The sequence below is a fragment of the Ursus arctos genome, unplaced genomic scaffold, assembly GCF_023065955.2.
Source record: "Ursus arctos isolate Adak ecotype North America unplaced genomic scaffold, UrsArc2.0 scaffold_1, whole genome shotgun sequence".
In the NCBI taxonomy this organism is placed as follows: domain Eukaryota; kingdom Metazoa; phylum Chordata; class Mammalia; order Carnivora; family Ursidae; genus Ursus; species Ursus arctos.
Window position 1 is genome coordinate 52,727,064 of NW_026622763.1, and position 6,000 is coordinate 52,733,063.

The window sequence follows — 6,000 nt, forward strand, 5'->3', positions numbered from 1 at the left end:
ATGCACGCGCTCTCTCGCTCTCTCTCTCAAATAAATAAAGAAAATCTCTAAAAAAAATAATAAAAGCAGCTACAGTTCCAAACCAAAGGTTGGTTTTCACATGAGTCCCAATCGTCAAAGGCGAGTGGTCTCAAGTCACATGTACCCGCATGAGCAAAAAACAAAGCTTTCCAGAGTCAGGGGTAAGTATAAGGAACGACATACTATTCACACTCATTAACCCCTAGTAAGTTCTGTCACACTTTTACTTTGAAGCATAATCTGTTCTTTCAGATTTTCTAAGGAAAGTGATACTGTTGCATAATATAAGTGATTTAATCCTCAAAGACATATGAGATCTGAAACTAGGCTTACAAAAATATACATGGAAAGATCATGGATTCATGAAGAGTTTATAGTAATGTTTCCTGAACTATTTATGTGTACAAGTGGCTCATTCTACCTGAAACCACAGATAACATTTTTCTACTTAAAAAAAAAAATTGAGGATCATAAGGGCACCTGAGTGGCTCAGTCTTTAAGCATCTGACTCTTAATTTCAGCTCAAGTCGTGGTCTCAGTGTCATGAGATCGAGCCCCATGTTGGGCTCCACACTCAGTGTTCATCAGGGAGTCTGCTTGAGATTCTCTCTTCCTCTGCTCCTCCCACCACTCTCTCTCTCTGTCTTTATCTCTCTCAAGTAAATAAATCTTTCAAAAAAATAGAGAAACATAAGGCTATCAGTGAAATGAAAAAGAGCTTTTTTATTGTTTTTTTTTCTCATGGAAGTACTCAGATGACTTCAGATTTGTATTTTCTCTCTCCCCCCCCTCTCTTTCTTCCCCCCCCCCCACACATTTAAATGAACCTTGAATTTCATTTCACTGTCTCACGTCCCTCCTTAAGTCACTATGGGTTTTTATTCATTTCATTGATCTGAACTTGTTAGCTTACTGAATTGTTTTTCTCTTTGCTTCCCTTTTCTTTTTCTTTCTTTCTTTTTTTTTAAGATTTTATTTATTTATTTGACAGAGATAGAGACAGACAGTGAGAGAGGGAACACAAGCAGGGGGAGTGGGAGAGGAAGAAACAGGCTCCTAGCAGAGGAGTCTGATGTGGGGCTTGATCCCAGAACGCCGGGATCACGCCCTGAGCCGAAGGCAGACACCTAACGACTGTGCCACCTGGGCGCCCCTGCTTCCCTTTTCATCTCTTACAAGTCACATTGCAGCTGGAGTGATTTTAGCTTGAAGAGTTCATTCATGCGTTAATATCTGGCATTTTGTACGGATCCCACCCTCACATCTTCTACAAGGCACAGTATCTTTTTAAAAGTCCCAGAAATAAAGATTTTCCTAAAAAAAAAAAAAAAGGTGTCAGAAGTTCTAGCTAGGGATGGCCAAAGTATCTCATGAGATGCTGGCCTGATTACATCCTGTTGGTTCTTACATGATTGGAAAAGATTGGCTATTGAGAAGGCTTCTTAAAAATATTTTATCTTGCACATACTGCATGCTTCATAAATACTTATTAAATTCAGCCAAAGTTTTCAATGGCTTCAGGAAATCATGTTCCAGCCTCTCCTTGTCTGTATCTGGAGATTCTGTCTGAACCTCAAAGAATTCTTTTATTGCTTTTCAAATTGTTGCTTCAAAATTGTTTTTAACACAGTGTGAAGAATAGTCACCAAAGAAAGGCAGTGGGACAAGATCTGAGGTCTGAAAGAGGAACCAGCTTGTGGCCCAGGAAGGAACCCTGGCTGTCACGAGGCTTCACGACCCCTAGAGCTGGAAGTAGTAACTGATCACATTATGATACAATCTTTCACATTTCACCCCAAGGGAAAATAATGTGACCTATCAACTGGTGGGTCTAGGGACATTTGGGTCACTTATGTAAGCATCCCTGAGTATTCTTTAACATATTTGTGGTGAAGAACCCTGCAAGAATCACAAACTTTTTGCTGGTCATGTAGCTGGAGGTTTGGAATATTAAATAAGAAAATAGATTAAGTATATTAATTTGGGTTTTGAACTTTACGGTGTCATTTCCCCTGATAACTAAATTATTCAATCAATATGGGATACTTAACAGTAAGTAGTAACAGAGAATAATTTAAAAAAATTAAATCATCATAAATCCAAAGAATAGACCAAACCAAACTTACTGAAAGATGAGCCATTTGGAGAAAAATAACTACATTAGAAATATGCTAAATGTAATCATCCTCCCTGACACCCCTACGTACTCCTATTCCAAGTCTAAGGAATATATTCCCTTAAAGCAAAGTTTTCCAAAATGTATCCCAAGAAGAGTAATTCTTGAAGATATTAATAGGTACTTTACAAGAAGTACTGCATGGTCAAATAAATTGGGAAGTGTTATGAGAACTTTCAAACTTAAAAAAAATTTTTTTTTGAATTTCTGTTTCTTTCCAGAGGGGAAGCATTGGTACCAAATTTACCTTTCTACCATAAATAAGTAGAAAACTGGATAAAGTCTATGAAACGGCTATTTCCAGCCATCAGACACAGGCCTCTCAGGGCTGGAGTTCCTGAGAGACGGGAACAAATAAGATGAGTCCCATTCTCATCCTGGTTTCCACTTGGAGGCAACTTCCAACCACAGTGCAGGGAGGGGAATCCCAAGCAGAGCACAGTGGGCTTGCTGAATTGAGGAAAAGGAGATTAGGGAGGCTGAGCAGCTTGGAAGTTACAGATCATAATTCTAAAGAAGAGGGCCCTATGCAGAAATAGAGCTGCATGAATCTTCCTGGAGGACTCCCTTGCATTTTGCTAATAATTACATTGTGTATGCATGGGGTAAAACTCCATGAGGCGGAGGAAAAATACAATTGGGGACTTGTAAATTCACGAGGGCAAGGAGATGTTTAAACTCCAAGGCAGCCAGAGTAGAGAGTCCTCACGGGTCACCCAGGTCATTCAGTGAAGACCATAGGGGTCATGTGTTGATAGTAAGGACGGACAACCCCTGGAATAAAACTACACAAGATGTGTGATAGGAAAGCTAAAAAACACAGGTCTAGAAAGGATGAAGCTGGAAAGTAAGTCTTTGCTTGCCAAAACAAAGCAACAAAGGAAAACAAACAAACAAAATCCAAACATTCCATAGCATAACATTCATAGTATCCATAATTCAATATAAAAAACCATCAAACGTGCTACAAAGCAGGAAAGTGTAACGCACAGCAGGAGAAAATCAATCAATAGAGACAAATCTAGTTCTATAGATGGAATTAGCAAAGAAGGATGTTCAACCGGCTATAATTAATATGTTCCAGTAAAGAAAAGCATGAACATAATGAGAAAATGGAAGGTAAAAAGAACTAGATGAAACTTCTGGAGATTGAAATACAATATTTGAAAAGAAAAATTTAGTGCGTAGAATTAACATAAGATTAGGCACTAAAGAAGAAAAAAACCAGTGCACTTGAAGACCTAGAAATAAAATCTATACAAATGAAATATAGAGAAAAAAAACCACCAAACAAAAAAGCCAAGCAGAGCAGCAGTGACTTGTAGGATGATATTAAGCAGTTTGCCATCTCACTAGCATCTCAGGAGAAGGAGAGAGAAAAGAAGGGAACAATAATTTATTTGAATAAATAATGCCTAAAAAATTTTCCAAATGTGATTAACATTGTAAACTTTTAGGTCAAAGCAACTCAGTAACTCCAAGCAGGAGAAACTCTTTATCTTTCTCTCTTTCTCTGTCTCTCATACTGACTGCATATCATAGTCAAATTCTTGCTGACAACAGAGTAGATCTCAGGTAGAAAAGAAAGCCTGGAAGTTGGATAGTAAACTTGATGTTCAGTGGTCTTCGGGCCCTCCTCTGACTGCCTGGCACTCTGTGCATTGCTTCCTGCAAGGAGTTCTTATGAACAGCAAGGTCCTGGGGCGCCTGGGTGGCTCAATAAGTTAAGCAACCAACTCTTGGTTTCTGCTCAGGTCATGATCTCAGGGTCCTGAGATCAAGCTCTGGGCTCCACGCTCGGTAGGGAGTCTGCTTGAGATCTCTTCGTCCTCCTCTCCCTCTGCCCTCCCCCTGCTTGCGTGCTCTCTCTCTCTCTCAAATAAATGAGTAAATCTTTTAAAAATAAAAAATTAAAAAAACCAACAACACCCCCCCCCCCAGCAAGGTCCTGAGGTCTTTTTTCCAGCAGCAGTGGGCAAGAGTACCACATGAAATAAATAGATCTTCCGAAGCATCCAGCCCCAGTGAATTAGGACGAGCCTACTGCAAGTCAGACAATGGACACACTAAAGGTCTCATGTCATCTGCTGTTCTTCTTGTCCTTTCTGCTCACTTGCACGGAATTTGGTTTTATTTTTTCAAAGAACTCAGGACATCTCCTGAAAGCAGTTGCTATGTTTTAGCCCATTTCCATGCATAAGCATAGACGGAAGGCAAAGGGGTTTGGAGAGCCAAGAGGAGAAAGACAGGGGTTAATGCAGGAGGGTAAATACAACAGATGGTTTGATTATTCAGAAGGGAGCCATGGCGTGGTGTTAGGAGTGGCCTCAGAAGTAGCCAGACCCAGGTCTACCTCTTACTTTCTGTGAGATATTTGGCAAATTTCTTATGTCTCTGAACATTGGTTTCTTTATTTATGAATCTGGGATAAAGATACTTACATTATACATATATCCTAAGCACAATAGGCGCTACACACACGCACACATCTATATAATCTCACATCATTTACTTAATGAAATAATCCATGTACAATGCCTGTTATTCCTCAGACACAGTGCATAAGAAACAGGAGATGCCATCGTAGTTTTCAAAGTTACCATAGTGGTTGAAAATAATGAATCCCTGGTCTGGGAGCATAAAGTGTCTTCTATAGAAGGAGGGATTGTGAAATAATCTGAGGGTGAGTCTTTTAAAACTCCTGCTAAGGGTAGAGGTATGGAGGAGAAATAATTTAAAACTACAGAACTCTCTTTAAGAAAAACTGCAAGATATTCTATATTGTTTTTGTAGGCAACCTGATCACCTGATCATCCTGGGAGGCAAGAGTAACTTTATACTGTTATGTTCTTTTTGTTCTACGGTTCTAATAGAAAGCCCATTTTCTTATAAAAGCAGATGTTACTCTGCACCTATGTAATGGTGTCCCCTGAAGATAAATGCATCATTTAGAGCTTTCTATATGTTCTATAGCCTGCACATGCTTTCTAAATATAGTAGTCAGATGATTACTTAATTTTGCTAGAAATGGCAGATTGTTGACAAAGAACCCCTGCTGAGTTCCAATGCCTTGAAATGCAGCTTTTATAAAGCAAATCATATCTGAAGAAATGACTTACAATGCCATTTGCTGTGTATAGTGACATAATATTTAACTCTGTCACTGGAGTATAATTGCCTTATTTTTACAATGTTAGTGCTCTATTGATAAATATAGATTACCTGAATAAGTCAGTCCTGCGGCAGGGGGCAAAGCAGTTGCAGAGAGCAGAGCTCTTAGACAAGGAAACTATCTCTTGCTCAGACGGACCATCTGTTCTCCAACAGTTGGTTACTCAAATGATGTGTATTCAGTTCATACATAGAATCAATTCATATAGCATAATTTCCTTAACACAATTTAATAGACAGTAGATAAAGAAACAAAGCACTTGGTTTCATACAACAACCAGAGATGCAAAGGGACCAGCACACATAAATCTTGTTGCCATTTTGCTACTTGGTCATAGTGTGTGGAGGGAATGGTATGTTTTAGAATTAACATAGCCCCATCTTCTCTTACCTCTAGGATGAGTATGTGCGCCCCTGTATCTCCTTCCTCCTGGATTTAGCCCTGGCTTTTGATGACATGTGCATCATCTGTCGAGAGTATAGAAATACAGTATAGTGGAGAGAACTCAACTCCAACCGTGTAACCACAAAGGGAATTTATTGGCTGATAGACCTGAGCAGTCTAGGTGTTCAGACAATCAAATCCATCTGTGTGTCTCTCTTTGTCTCTCAGGTCTCCTTTCCTTTTGGTG